We start from the raw sequence: 16,585 nt of genomic DNA on the forward strand, positions 1-16,585 counted from the left end.
GTTCCAGAAACGGAGCTCCCCGCTCACAATTCCCCGTGGGCCACCGGCCGATGTTCCTCGGCGAAGGCCACCCCGGCGGCTCGTGTTCCACGCGAGCGAGCGCTTGGTACGGAATATTTTGCAGACAAAACAGTTTGGTTTGAGTTAACAATGACTCACGAGCGGACGAAACGTCATCCAGCGTGTTCCTGACCGCGACAACCATCGCCGCTTGCTGCTCGACGCCGCACCTCACACGGTTGTAAAAACACGTCCGCAAAGCGGAGACGAAATTCAGAAGCGCAGCTGCACGTAGGCAGTAGCTAAGACTAAACTAAAAAAAAACTAATATTTTTTTTTATTTTACTAGATAAGGCCCACTGAGCTATATAGCTATTCTTCAGAAGTGTCCTGGCCACAAATGATATTATCAACAAAGTAGCGTATTGTGTGTAAATTTGCAGCAGCCAAATAATCTAAACACATGTTGATTCTAAATGCGGAGGGAAAAACCAGAGGACCCGGAAAAAAAATCCACATAACCACAGGGAGAGAGAGAGAGACGCAAACTCCAAATATACAGCATGCGTGATGGTCATGATGGAACCCACGACCTCCTGCATACCAGGCGAGGTCGTTACCATATTGCCACTGTGTGTTGCAGGGCAACTCTTTTTCAGAACCGACTACAATGTAACCAATACAAATCGATATGCGCACACTAAGATAATTTAATGTCATTATCAGGGAATGCAGTGTACGGTAATTGGCTATATATATATCTGATTGGCTGAATTGATATTGGGAGAGTGGCAGCTGAAGGGTTGCGGGCTGGGTGGGGGGGTCTACGTGGCCAGACTCAATCCATCTCCTTGTGTATGGCCAATGGCCAATTCAAAGCAACGATTAGAGATTTGCGTTGTCAGTGTCTGCGGCCATTCAGTCGCAAACGCCCGAAGCGAACGATGCAACTCCTGCTGCTGCCAGTGTCGGGCTAAGCCCGCAGTCGCTCAGTCTGAAAAGCAACTACCAGTCAGAAGAGCAGCTTATTTAAAGACTGAGAGATTAATTTCAGACAAAGATTTCACGAAAGACTGCACAGGTTGTCGTCAACTAGACAGAGAATGACAAACACAAACAAGCAATGCTAAGCGAACAACACTGCAAATGCCACTTAAGATATTGGACTTCGTGAATTCCACAGACGAAGATGCGACTAAGGATAGGGCCCGAAGTAAATTACCGTTGCCCAACTCACATTGGTTTGGACGAGGTGAGCAGTGGGGACTGCAAAGCATTCATCAGCCGCGGGCGGGTGGGCGGGCAGGCGGGAGGCAGCGATGGCCGCGTGCGTCACAACCCGTCGCCACGGCACGCCGCCCAATCCCTCGGACAACATCTTAGCACCGGCACTCGACTCCCGCAGGAACGCAGCGCCCGCCGGCCGGGGGCCCTCCGCCGGCAAGGACCAGCTCGAAAATCACAACTCCTGATTATCCATAACTCTGGGCACACACGGCTCATTTCGCCTCACAATGGGCCCTCTGCATCACCGTGGCACCTCCCGTAATGCCGTTTTGCGGCAACGTGCCGTTAATTTACTGCCGGCACCTCGCCGCGTGCGTTTTCTGGCCGTGACGCGTGCCGCTCGGGCACGGCGTCCGACGTTCCGCGCCCGGAAGCCCAGGAGCTTCCTCATGAAGTGAATCCAGAGAGAGAGAGAGAAAGTGAGTCGCTCGAATCAGCTTTAAAAGAAAGCTCCCAGCAACGTGGAGCGAAACGTCGGACATCGTGACCGATTGACACGCGGAGAGATACGCGTCGTGATTTGACTTGTGAACACGTTAACACGTTTGGTGTTAGACTGTTTAGGGGCTTCTCTTATATTCTGTTTCTATGCATGGGTAGTCCGCTCAGATGCCAATTTCAGAACCGGTCGCCTGTCAACTTTATCCAGACGTTATCCATTTGATAAGGGCACTAAAATGTAAAGTGAAATCTTCCGTGACAAGTCAGCCAATATATCTGCTCTCTCCCTGAAGAAGAAGGAAGAGGGCCATTGCCTAAAACGTGAATCAACCGTTGTAAGGCCGGGCTATAGATACACGTGTTTATTATTATTATACTGTACATATTAACCGATTAAACGCTTTAGAAACCAGAGAATCGTTTTCACGCAGCGAGATTGAGCCACGGGTGCCTCGCCTACTGTGTGAGGCATGTTTTACGGGAAGGATAATACCCAGTCTCTCGTGACACGCACGCAAACTAAATTAAATATGCATTCACGAACCGTGTTGAAAAAGGTCAATGACAGAACGCATTTTAAAAGCACAGTGACAAAGTTAAAGCACGGCGGAATAAGAATCCGTCGTCGAGGTCACTCGCCTGACGAACCGTCGACCCACGACAACCACGATCCTTCTCCGAGGTGCTGCCGGGCGCTGACCACCGGTGGCGACCGACACGTTGCACAAAACGTCCTCATGCATTTTTTACAGCGATGCTCGCGACAATGAACGCTCACAACGCGCACGAGTAGAGGCGGCGTTTACACGCAGACGGAGCCTCGCGGACACTGCTCATGGACACGGGACACGGCTCACGGACACGGCTTGTGGACACTGCTCATGGACACGGACACTGCTCATGGACACGGGACACGGCTCACGGACACGGCTTGTGGACACTGCTCATGGACACGGACACTGCTCATGGACACGGGACACGAACACGGCTCACGGACACGGCTTGTGGACACGGAGACTGCTCACGGACACGGGACACGGACACGGGACACGGCTCACTGCTCACGGACACGGGACACGGACACGGCTCACTACTCACGGACACGGGACACGGACACGGGACACGAACACGGCTCACGGACACGGCTTGTGGACACGGCTTGTGGACACGGAGACTGCTCGCGGACACGGGACACGGACACGGGACACGGCTCACTGCTCACGGACACGGGACACGGACACGGGACACTGCTCACGGACACTGCTCACGGACACAGGACACGGCTCACGGACACTGCTCACGGACACGGGACACGCCTCACAGACACAGGACATGGACACGGCTCACGGACACGACTCACGGACATGGCTCACGGACACTGCTCACGGACACTGCTCACGGACACAGGACACGGCTCACGGCTCGTGGACACTGCTCCACAGCTGCCATGCCCTGAAGGATCAACACCTGCGAGGGGACAATAATACCCCTTTTTCCACTGCAGAATCGAGCTGCGCTGGGGCCTTGGTTAAATAATTGGGCATACAAAAACTTGGGAGGAGGGGAAGGCAGGACACAATCAATATTATACAAATGTTAAACATAATTGATTTTTTTTTTGGGGGGGGGGGGGGTTAGGCCACGTAATGATCAATTATGAATCATTCTATCAGCTGGAAAAAAAAACACGTGTTGTGTTAAATGTTAAACAAACGTGAACCGCTAAACAGATGCGAGCAACGATACGATCCGCAAGTGGGCATCGTGCGTCCTGCACTCGTGCTCACCCCCCCCCCCCCCCCCCGCACCGCTAACAGAGAAGCGACGGCTGGAACGCCATTCACTGCTGTTAAATATTGTACCAACACTTGTTTTCTTGGTCCGTAAGAATTTAGAATTGGCGGAGGGGGGTGGATGGGGAGCTCAGCCCCTTCCACCCCCCCCCACCTAACAATTTGGGGGTCGAAGACGATGCTCTGGAGAGCATCATCCAGCAGTGGATAGACGAAGGACTGTATTGTACCTGTAAATTAACGTACAGCGCACCTGCTGCTGCTGCTGCAGCAGACACTGAGCGTGTTTTGTCGATGTTCTCGGTGCCAATTGCTACGTGACACACCGTGAGCAGACTACCGTTTAGGAATAATGCTTTTGCACAATGGAAATTAATTATACGTCAATGACTAATGCCTCCGCCATGAAAGCTCCGATTAGGCTGGCACGGTGTCTCGGGTGGAACAGAGCACAAGTGCTGTGGAACCGGCAGAATTAAACCTCGCTGAAGCTGCCACAGAGGTGCGATGGTAAGCACATTGAACTCGCGATCCAGAGGCCGTCGGTTTGACTCCCCCTCCCGGCATGGTGGTTGAAACAGTGGAGCAAATTTCTTAAATCCTCCGCCACCCCCCCCCCCCCCAAGCCCGACCGCCTCTCTCCACCCAGCGGTATCAATGGGGACGACCACAGGCAGTCTGTCGGCAAGTGGCGTGTGGTGGGGAAGAGTGTGGGCACTCCCGCCTCTTGAAAGATGTCTCGCCAGTGTGTAAATGTGTGCCGAATGCTAGACGGGGCTATCCAGAGCGCGCTCTCGTAGAGGCGCTTCTGCCAATCAAGCGAATGCAAGAGTGCACCTTTGGACTTTACCTCCAGCGGAAAACGAGTTAGTAACAGATTGTAAATGTCGGGAGGGCAGGAGGTGCGGGGGGGGATGAGAGACATTTCTCTAAGCAGCGTATTAATTTGGCTTTGCGTGAGATGAATGCAAATCTACGCGAGACGCCGTGGAATGGGAGTTCTTTGCCGACTCCATCGTTCACAGGGATTTCTGTTCGGCACCGACGTCGCAGACAATGAGCCGGCTTGGCTGTGGCACCGATTGAGCGACAACGGCAGAGACACAACTTCTCAGCATAAGCGCAGCGCCTCGCCCGGTTCAGCAAAAACTGCGGAGGGCTAATGTTAAACACAAGCGGATGGGGAAGGTGCAGTTGGAAAAAAAATAAAACATTTTGCGGAACAAGCTACGTGGTGGCTTTATTTTCCATCCTCCAATCGTGAAATCTGAATTCACCTCTTATCTAAAGCCTCCATGTGCAGTCCAGTTCTCTAGAAACCCAACTCCGCAGGAAGAAAACAGCAGCTTGTTTGTAAGCGGTCACTGAGCTCACAGTCCATCAGCTTCGAGCCGCACACACAGATTCAACCACCCCAAGCTGTGCAGTGCAGCTGCTGTTTAGTCACAATGCTGCCTGCAGTTGAAATAAGGATCTAGTGGATTTGCCACGTAAAAAAAAAAATGCAACTTGCGTTGGAAAATGGCACACCCACACACCTTGCGGAAGGAAAAAAAAATATCTAATTTATATATAACAAAAATAATCCCAGCCACAGGCGGTTCTCGTTAGCCCACAGCCTCACCACCTGACCAAAGGCAGGGTCATGCGGTGTGGTCGATGTGAAGGCTTCTCAAAAATACCGCAGAAAATAATTATTATTTGGTATTTCCCACCACTTCCAATGCAAGGCGATCATGAAGGCTCCATTTTTCACGGACAAATGTGGGCCGATGTTGCCACGTGGTTTTAGCCATTCTGATCATTTGTGGGACATTCTCCATCTTTGGCGAATTAGGGACCGTGATGCCAGCACTAATGGCCTACCCTTTCAATAAAACAGTTATGGGATCTGCTACATGCACTGTGATGCAGATGCCGTGTATTATATGGCTAAAAGTTAATACAACAGCAGTATTAACCAGGACGGCCTGCTCCGCTCGAACCTCGAACCTCTGCAGCGAGCGGCAGACGCACCACCGCCACGTCTCCCTCCCCGCTAACGTGAGAAGCGATGTTTCTAATCATGGATTCACTCGAGCTGTTACCTAGGTACATTGCTGCTGATTGTGAGGTTTAGCCCGATGTGTCCCCACCGCCGCCGCCGCCACCGCCGCCAACGTCGGCGTCAATGTGCCGAGACATCATCTGCACCGATGTGCTTGCTGGTCCCACATTATGTGAAATCGATGCGCAGATATGTGAGCCTCCAAAAGCAGCGTGCAAACGTTCCTGCTCGGGCGCACCAGCCAGCCACGTGGTACCAGCTAGCAGCCTCTCGTGTAACCCAGTTCAACCTGGCAGCAGTGTTGATATTGTAGATATTCGTCATCAACGCAGTGATTTATATTTGATGTCAACGACGACCGTAGGGCGATGACAATCATTAAGGCCTATGACGACTGCGGGCAAAGAGCAAAGTGGGACTGACTGCTACGAGATTAAAGTAACGGGTCCGAATAAAGATGCAGATTGGGATAATTTAGTAAAGTTACTCGAGACTGCAGTGCACCGAGGAGGCCCAAACATGGTAAATGGCGAGATGTGTCTATAAATGTTTTTGCTGAGCTCACCGATTGGCTGAGCAGATTAATATTGGCGGGGCGTGGGGGGGGAGATTTCGTGCCCTTCACACCAACATTTCATAACTAAGAGTGGGGGATAAAACTTTGAATGCTTTAGTCGGCCAGACGAAGAGAATGACGAAATTTAAGCCACAGATTAAGCCTCGACTAATACCCCAACGGCTTTGTCGTTATGGTGAGACCCAGACTGTGACTCGTATAATAATTCCATCGTAGCCTTTGCGGACCATCCGTAGATATACACACTCAAGGAAAAGGATGGAGACCTTAAAAGCACACGGGACCCATTCGTGAAAATCCTATTTAACCCCCCCCCTCCCCCCTGCGTCCCCCGGGGCCCAGTGCTAACCAAGGACGCGCACCTTGTTCAATGCACGAAGCCTCCCCCTGCAGCCAACATGTACAACTCCTTGCCCTCCTCCCACAGGCCAGCCACTGCCCCTCCCAACCCCCCTCTCGGCACCACAATTGACGAGATGTTAACTACATCGCCTGGTATATAGGATGTCATGGGTTCGATCCCGACCCTCACGTGATCCCGACCCGAAGGACGACTCTGCGTGGTCGCGTGGATTTTCTCCGGGTCCTCCGGTTTTCCCCTCCACATTTGGAAACGTGTGTTTCGAGTATTTGGCTGCTCTAAATTTCCACGTGGTAAGCCACTTTGTTGAGCCACCATTTGTGGCCAGGTCGCTGCTAAAAAAGAGCTACACAGCTCAGTGGGCCTTACCTGGTAAAATAAAATAAAATGTTTTTAGATTAGTTTCAATTCCCCCCCCCCCCCAACGACATCTTTATAAAAAAAAGAGAATGGCCAACCCCGTAAAATCCCAACGATGAACTCTGCAAATAAAGATGGCGCAAGACCTGGAACGCAGGGCGGTGTTCATAGATCATAGTTCCATTTATTTGGTATAGCCCTGTGAGCCATTCGGCTCTTGAATTGGGTGCAACCGCAACAAACAAAAAACAAAAACATGAACAAGAAAACATCTTAAAGTGACTATGTGACTGTGCAAACAGAAAATCCAGGAAAAAAACATCAACATATTCCTGAAATAGCACCGTACACCAACGTTGTGTGCAAAAATCCCAGTGGGATGCAAGTCAAACAACAACAACCACAAGACAACTTAGATTAAGGCCATCAGTCTAACTCCGTACTACAATAAACAAAAACATGGCCAAACCAAAAAACGTTTTCGAAATCACCAAAATAAAGCCATAAATGCAATGTAACAGTGATTATAGGGACTGTGACCGAATTTTGAACAATAAACTACATAAATAACATGTAACACCAAACCCTAGAGCCATAGCTGGCTGCATGAGTCACCCCACAACAACACGAGCACCAGTCGGAGTATCACATTTTTCAATGCACCTTTAAATCAAAATACAGTTAATACTTTGCAGCGGTCATCCGGAGCGAAACATTTTGTGCTTATCGTCCGAGTGTACCACGCGGCGTAAAACGTGAATAGGGATTTTTTGTGTCTATGAATGCCGACTCCATTACCACCGGCTGAGAGAGACGGCCGGTCGATGCACTGCAAGCGGTGGCACGGCGCGGCGAAGCACAGGCCCTGGCACGGGGCAAGAAACGACGACGCCAGCCACAACCCTGGTGCAGTTGCACCGCCTGCACACCCGGTAGTCCTGCACCCACACAATCGCCCAGGATCTCCTGCCAAACCCAACGGATGAGATTGGGGCTCGGTACGCCTTCACTTCCACCCACATCCCTCTGCCTAGTGTTATTGTACGATTATTATTTGGTGTGCTGCTTATTTACCCAGGAAAGCCTCACTTTTTCAGGATGGTCCGGCCAAATTTCCTCGCAGTAGGGGGACAACGTTGCCATGTGCACTCACAATTGAGCAATTTGGAGGTAATCTTTTAGCATGGGGGTGTTTGGCCAATACCAGTGCGACACTGTATGTTGCTTTTTTAGCTATGTGAAAAAAACAAAGAACCCGGAGGAAAGCCAAGCAGAACAGGGTGAGGGGAACATACACACTTCACACGGAAAGGCACCCAGCTGAGGAATCGAACCCAGGATCCTTCTGGCTGTGGGACGTCCTGCCCACCATAACCAATGCATAACCCTGCCCCCTGCCTCAGAAGCAAGGAGCTGAAAAATGGTCAAGTTGTGTTTTGGGGCTGACTGAGAGGTGCCTTTTTACCACCACGGAAATCTGTGCGGGGAGATTAAGAAATGTTTTTGAGATCAGCCCCATCGCTCCACAACCATCAATCAGAGGATTGTCAGCTGTTTAGCAGTTGGAACCATTCCCCATAAAAAAACACAACCAGCTGAAGATGTCAACTAAAGATTCAGTATCAAATTGTAAATGTTTTGCTTGCGTTTTAACATCTTTTGATATTTTTGTTCACAAAAAAATCAATTGCCATATGTGCTCACGTGACAACTCGTTAGAAGGTTATAGTTAAAGCATTTACATTATGCACCCCGAAACAATCTAACCTGAAATAAATTAATTACGAATCACAATACTGGCCGTGAAACGCTGCTAATAAAATGAAGATTCAGTCCGTGTCTGTACAGAGTTACTCAGAGATAAACACAGACTCATAGAGGCCACGTCTCCCAAAAGTACAGAAAATTGGTCTTGTCCATCCCATGCAAAACCCATTCATTTTCCTGACGGACTAAAGTACCATGTGCATTTAACTGTGGAGTTGCAGAACGGAGTTTCTTTTATCCATAATGCTCCACAGAAACGCACAATGAGTTTGCGTTGCGGTATTGCTTTTTGCGCCAAGTGCAGTTCCATAGTTTAAATGGAGTGCTCTTGACGATAACATCTGGTGATCCAGCAGAATGTATGTAGCAGGCCTGACTGCTGATTAGACCGAGAATGTCAAAACCAGTCGTGAGATTCTTTGCTCTGCTTTGGTGATGTCGGTCCGAAAAGCCAAATATTTGTTCTCGCTTGTTTACCCAGAAAAGCCTCAATGAGTCTCAAGACTCCTTTGAAGGAGGCTCCCTGCCAAGATTTTCGCAGGAGGGGTGATGTTGCCATCTGCAACCCCAACTGAGTAATTTGTGAGCAATTGTTCAGCATTGCAATGTACGATCAATACCAGTTACATCGTGTGTGCTTTTCTAGTTTATGGGAGGAAATCAGAGAGCCAAGAGAGGCCCGATGCAAAACAGGGAGAGAACTTCTCAGACAAAGCTGCCCGAGCTAAAAATTTCACCCAGACATTTGTTGCCACGAGGCACGAGGGTTACCACTCTGTGCTACCCCGCCGCTTATATTTGTTTGTACTTCTTAACTTTAAATTCCATCTTCTCCGACCCACCCGGCAGTCATTATCGCTTCTATGCGACAGCCATCACCCACTGGTGATTTAACCTGAAAAAAAACTGGGATCTGTCCCTGCTGACTGCCGCTCAGCGTTGGGAATTCTCTCTCCTCGTCTCCTGTGAGGGTAGCGAGCACTGCGGCGGACAGCTGCTTTTCCCCGGGCCATTGTCTCGTGCATCCACCTTGAAAGTGCCAACAGAGCGGCGGCGTCGAATACTAAACAAGCGACGACACGGGTCCGGACGCGCACAAGGACCACTGACAACAACAACAATAACGACAACGGAATGATTCTCTAATCGCATCGCTGGTACGGGTCGACGGCTCTCATGCACCACGTTCCGCTAATTGATCGCCAAGTCCGATCGCCCGCCTACTCGGCGAGGCGTCAAAGGGACCGTGGGGGAAGCGGACGCAGCGGGGTGGAGGCAGACGCTCGTGGGGATGAGATCGGTGTGAGCTCACAGGTCATGCGTCTCCATGTGTTTGACAACGATGTGGGTTACGTAGGCCGTGTTCGTGACAGGCTCCCTTCTCAGCATACGGCTCCTATAATATAATCAAAGACATTGCCGGAACAACCACTAGGCACAGGGGAAGATGTGGCTCAGCGGTGTTGTACTGATGATCCCAAATAAAGGTGAATGCAGTTGGCGGTGGCTGCCCAGCTCCAACCTGCCATCTGAACCAATGTTTACAAGTCACAGTTGACCACTGTACAGCTCGCGTTGTAAAAGCATCGATGGCGACAATGCCAACTGTGTACCCATTCAGCAAACATACACAGTGAGCAGAACACGTGTGTGTAGCGTACATACAACAATGAGCGTTGTACATCGGCCTCACAGGGCCACTGTACAATGGTCAAAAGGAGGCATCACGGGGTATGGTCACTATGAGGTCACCCAGACCTGGACTGCACTTCAGAGAGGCCAGGAGACTACCAAAGTGCAGGTTCTAAACCTGGCACAAGTGGCTGACACGGCTCCTGGTGCAAGGAATGAGCCTCACCCTTCTTTAATTCTCCAGTGCAGCTGCACCTCCTCCCTTCTCCTTTCTCCGCTGCACAGTCGCCCTGCACCACCCCCCAACCACCGGCGGGGTGCGACAAGGCCAGGTCGTCACGACACCGATTGTGTCTCTGTAATAAATAGCAAAGGCTAACATTCACGCAGTTAGCGATTGCAATATCTATTACAATGATCCAAACTACCGAGGGAATCACACACGGCCACTTTTCGGTCACGGTTGGATTTCAGTCGACTCGAATGACACTCATCTCCACTGGCAGCCTGAGTCAGTGGTGGACATTCCACATTCTCATGGCAGGGGCAGTGTGATCAATGTTAACTTCCTACAAGGTGATACTAATTCTAAATGTTATCAAAACTCTACCTGCCATATGAAACTGTGGGCCACAACGAGGGGAGGGAGACCATTAACGAAGCGAGTGCCAAAGAGGACTTTTACACACCTTGAGCAAGCGTCACATTGACGCACGCGCTCCTCCATCACTGCTGTCACCGCAAGTGGCCACTGCAGTGACACAAGTCACCCGACAGAGATACAATTAGAAACACAATCCTCTTGCCAGATCAAATATACTCGACCGTAGATCCTCGGCGATGACGGATGAATATAATCGGCTGGTCATTTCAGAACGGTCGGCCCTGCGTGGCCGTGCGCCGCATGAAATTGCATCGCTGGCCGTATGTGGGCTATGGCCTGGATCTGGGATTTGGGCGGTATCGGAGCCGTGGGCCGTAGCTTCCTCACCCCTGCTCTAACCGCCCTGAGCACCGCCGCCCCATAGACAAGCTCTGGATTGTGCGCGATGTGTGTGCACAGGTACGCGTTGGCGGACAGCTGATACACGGCAGCCACTCGACAATTGCTTTCCAGGTAAGCCCAGGTGAGGGCACGCCCACACCACTGCAGTGTCAGTTGCCCTTCATCTCACTGCCCCGTTCACTACGTTTTTACTGTCACTGCAGACATTACCCCACTGGCAGATGTGAGCCACACCAGAATGGGGCCATCATGGCACGAGTGGGTTTTCCACTGGTTATTTGCCAAGCTACTTTTGAAACAACTTTTTTGAATTGTATTTTAACAGGTAAAGCCCATGTAGCAACCTGGCGACACATGGTAGCTCATAGGAGTGGCTCATCGCATGTGGGAATATATTGCAGTCAAATAATCAAAATGCATGTTTCTAAATGTGGAGGGGGAACAACCGAAGGACCCGGAGAAAAATGCACGTGACCATGGGAAGTAAAAAGACTTCAAATATACAACAGGCATCGTCACAGTTGGGATGGGATTCACAACCTCCTGCATAGTAGGCGAGGGAGATAACATCTCACCACCACGGTACCCAGCTGAGCTGGAACCAGAACGCGATGCGCGAGCCGTCAAGACATCTTAATGTGGCTTAGGGCCAAGCAGGGCTAGGGGCGGGGCGAATGACAGGTGAATTGAATGCGAGGGCATCAACAAGTCATCTATATGGTTTTGAAACTTGTTGAATGCATGTAACATAATAAATAAATACATTTATTTTACCAGGTAAGGCACATTGAACTACATAGCTATTTTTCAGAAGCGACCTGGTTACAAATGATAGCTCAACGAAGCGGCTCATGACGAAGACATTTACAGCAGTCGAATACTCTAAATGCACCTTTCTAAATGCGAAGGGAAAAACCAGAGGACCCCAAGAAAATCCCACGAGAACACGCAAACTCCAAATATACAGCAGCAGCAGCAGGTGTCTGGGTGACGATCGAACCCACGACCTCCTGTACACCAAGCGAGGTAGTTAACATCTCGCCTGTGCAGTGGCAAAAACAAACCTGGAGCCTCCCGAGCTGTACCTGCGGGCAGGCGGGCTGGGAACAGCCCCTGGTGCGGCTCGGTTGTACAGTGGAAAAACGGGACCGTGAGAGCAGGGGGCGTGTCACTCGAAGCTATTACAGTGAGGGAAAAACGTATTTTATCCCCTGCTGATTTTGTACGTTTGCCCACTGACAAAGAAATGACCAGTCTATAATTTTAATGGTAGGTTTATTTGAACAGTGAGAGACAGAATAACAACAACAAAATCCAGAAAAACGTATGTCAAAAATGTTATATAAGTTCATAATAAAGGTTTTTGGGTTAGATCGCGTTTATTTATAAATGTGTCGTAACTCTCCACCACCCGACATGGCCAATCAGCAAAAAAAAGTGTCACGTTGACAAAAGACAAATAATTCACTACTTTAGCCCACCGGTGTGTTGAAGAGTGAATCCACATTTACAGTTTGAGTACGACGTTTTGCTGGTAAATACATCCAGCATCATCGGGCAATTCGCCAGAATGGTAAAGCCCTCGCTTGCTCCCGGTTTTATATAGAGCAGCAGGGTGACATCATCACTTAACTCATATCAGGTGCAGTGATTAGAGGCGGAGGGGGGGGTATTGTAATTATATAATCGATTAGTAATCAGTCATTGGTTATGATTAGTAATGAGTTGTAGATTAGTAATTCTTTAAATCAAAATGTAATGTGTATTATTTAATAATACACTCTTAAAGGGAGTGCTCCTAATCTCAGCTTGTTACCTGTATAAAAGACACCTGTCCACAGAAGCAATCAATCAATCAGATTCCAAACTCTCCACCATGGCCAAGACCAAAGAGCTCTCCAAGGATGTCAGGGACAAGATTGTAGACCTACACAAGGCTGGAATGGGCTACAAGACAATTGCCAAGCAGCTTGGTGAGAAGGTGACAACAGTTGGTGCGATTAGTCTCAAATGGAAGAAACACAAAACAACTGTCAATCTCCCTCGGCCTGGGGCTCCATGCAAGATCTCACCTCGTGGAGTTGCAATGATCATGAGAACGGTGAGGAATCAGCCCAGAACTACACGGGAGGATCTTGTCATTGATCTCAAGGCAGCTGGGACCATAGTCACCAAGAAAACAATTGGTAACACACTACGCCGTGAAGGACTGAAATCCTGCAACGCCCGCAAGGTCCCCCTGCTCAAGAAAGCACATACACATGCCCGTCTGAAGTTTGCCAATGAACATTTGAATGATTCAGAGGACAGCTGAGTGAAAGTGTTGTGGTCAGATGAGACCAAAATGGAGCTCTTTGGCATCAACTCAACTCGCCGTGTTTGGAGGAGGAGGAATGCTACCTATGACCCCAAGAACACCATCCCCACCGTCAAACATGGAGGTGGAAACATTATGCTTTGAGGGTGTTTTTCTACTAAGGGGACAGGACAACTTCACCGCATCAAAGGGACGATGGACAGGGCCATGTACCGTTAAATCTTGGGTGAGAACCTCCTTCCCTCAGCCAGGGCATTGAAAATGGGTCGTGGATGGGTATTCCAGCATGACAATGACCCAAAATGCACGGCCAAGGCAACAAAGGAGTGGCTCAAGAAGAAGCACATTAAGGTCCTGGAGTGGCCTAGCCAGTCTCCAGACCTTAATCCCATAGAAAATTTGTGGAGGGAGCTGAAGGTTCGAGGAGCCAAACGTCAGCCTCGAAACCTTAATGACTTGGAGAAGATCTGCAAAGAGGTGTGGGACAAAATCCCTCCTGAGATGTGTGCAAACCTGGTGGCCAACTACAAGAAACGTCTGACCTCTGTGATTGCCAACAAGGGTTTTGCCACCAAGTACTAAGTCATGTTTTGCAGAGGGGTCAAATACTTATTTCCCTCATTAAAATGCAAATCAATTTATAACATTTTTGACATGCGTTTTTCTGGATTTTTTTGTTGTTATTCTGCCTCTCACTGTTCAAATAAACCTACCATTAAAATTATAGACTGATCATTTCTTTGTCAGTGGGCAAACGTACAAAATCAGCAGGGGATCAAATACTTTTTCCCTCACTGTATGAGCTCGTGAAGTGGTACACTGAACTGGAGATTACCACCGTACATTGAGGGCACGCAGAGGCAATCCCCTCAAGATTAACACCTCTCACATCCCCTCCCCATACGAAACGTTGAGTCGCTGAGAAAACAAGGCGTGTTTGTTGAGGCTTTTTGAGGAGGCCCACAAAGATGACCTTTCTGGAGCTAACCTGACACTACCAAAGCTCACAACCTACCATTTACATAACCTCCACCATGTCCTATCCCCATCATATATCCCATCCTTATGACATCCCATCCACACCCCAATCGCATCATATCTCAACGCCATCACATCCTAGCCCCATCACCCCTCATCCCCATCACCTCTCATCTCCATTAAGTCCCATCCCCATCACATCCCACCCCCATCAGCTCGTACCCATCACCTCTTATGCCCATGACATATCAACCCCATCCCACACCCCATCAGATGAGCCCTATCACATCCCCATCACATCCCAGCCCCATCACCTCTCATCCCCATCAAGTCCCGTCCCCATCACATTTCAGACCCATCAAGTCGCATCCCCATCACATCCCACCCTCATCAGCTCCAGTCCCCATCCATCACCTCTTATGCCCATCACGTCTCAGCCCCATCGTATGCCCATTAGATCTCAGCCCCATCACATCCCATTCCCATCACCATTCATCTCCATCACATCTCAGCATTATCACATCTCCATCCCCATTACATCTGAGCCCCATCACAGTCCATCCCTGATTCCCCGTCACATCTCAGCCCCATCACATTCCATCACCGCTCATATCCATAACATCTCAGCCCCGTCATATCCCCATCACATCTCAGTCCCATCACATATCCATCCCCATAACATCTCAGCCCCATCACATCTCAGTCCCATCACATCTCCATCCCCATCCCCATAACATCTCAGCCCCATCAAATTCCATCACCGCTCATATCCATAACATCTCAGTCCCGTCATATCCCCATTACATCTCAGTCCCATCACATATCCATCCCCATAACATCTCAGCCCCATCACATCTCAGCCCCATCACATCCCCAAAACATCTCAGCCACATCACATCCCCATCACATCTCAGCCCCATCACATCCCCAAAACATCTCAGCCACATCACATCCCCATCACATCACATCCCCATCACATCTCAGCCCCATCACATCCCCATCACATCTCAGCCACATCACATCCCCATCACATCTCAGCCCCATCACATCCCCATCACATCTCAGCCACATCACATCCCCATCACATCTCAGCACCATCACATCTCAGCCCCATCACATCCCCATCACATCTCAGCCCCATCACATCCCATCACATCTCAGCCACATTACATCCCCATCACATCTCAGCCACATCACATCTCAGTCCCATCACATCCCCATCACATCACATCCCCATCACATCTCAGTCCCATCACATCCCCAGTACATCTCAGCCCCATCACGTCCGCGTCGCTCTCACTCACCGGGCGCCTCCCGCGGTTCCGCATGCGACGACAGCTCCCGACTCTCCACCCTCTCGCCTGCCTCTCTGCTGCTGCTGCTGATGCTGCTGCTACAACTACTGCTGGCCTTCCTGCCGCTGCTGCTGCTGTTACTGCCACAGCTTCTGCTGCTGCTTCTGCTCATGCGACGCTCCGCTCGCGCTTCCTGCTTCCGCGATCAGCGGAGGAGAGGGAGTGGAGGACGAGCGGCGGCGGTTGGGGGGGGTGGCAGGAGGAGGAGTTAATTTTATCCGGAGCTGCCCGAGGCTGCGCTCCGGAATGTGTTACTCCGCGCTCTGTGACTGGGTCGGGGTCCGGGAGCTTTGGGGGTGGGTAGGTTAGGAGACAAGGCCCCGCTGAACAACATTCCATGGACAATGAAGTCCCTAGTGGGGAGTGGGAGAGCGTAGGTGTTGGGTGTCTGCTGGCCAAAATCTTCACTCGCGATCCAGTGTCCCTGCAACAGTTATACCCCTCTCGTGTCCGCGTCTCCGTCCAGCCGAGCTCTTTATTGAACTCGCTTGGGAGCAGTTCATCACTGAGCCGGGGTCTTCGCTGACGGTCAGAGAGATACGACGCAAAGGGACACGTGAATGACAACAAAGACAAAGGTTCCCGTATAGCATTTGACAGGCTGGTGGGGAAAGTGCTCTTAGCGAGCACCTATGCGGGTGTATGGCCAGCACCACGCCCGGCC

General features: G+C 50.2%; 1 protein-coding gene across 1 annotated transcript in view; it reads right to left on the reverse strand.

Annotated features, from left to right (window-relative positions):
- The window catches only part of LOC116952131 (sphingomyelin phosphodiesterase 3-like), a 46,639-nt gene extending 30,334 nt beyond the window's left edge, over positions 1–16,305 (reverse strand). Inside the window, exon 1 of the mRNA XM_032971194.2 lies at positions 15,871–16,305. The gene's annotated coding sequence lies outside the window, so the exon portion shown is untranslated. The remainder of the gene's footprint in view (positions 1–15,870) is intronic.
- Positions 16,306–16,585: the final 280 nt, after the last annotated feature.

Source organism: Petromyzon marinus, chromosome 45, assembly GCF_048934315.1.
Source record: "Petromyzon marinus isolate PM22_M1 ecotype Great Lakes invasive population chromosome 45, UKy_Petmar_22M1.pri1.0, whole genome shotgun sequence".
In the NCBI taxonomy this organism is placed as follows: domain Eukaryota; kingdom Metazoa; phylum Chordata; class Hyperoartia; order Petromyzontiformes; family Petromyzontidae; genus Petromyzon; species Petromyzon marinus.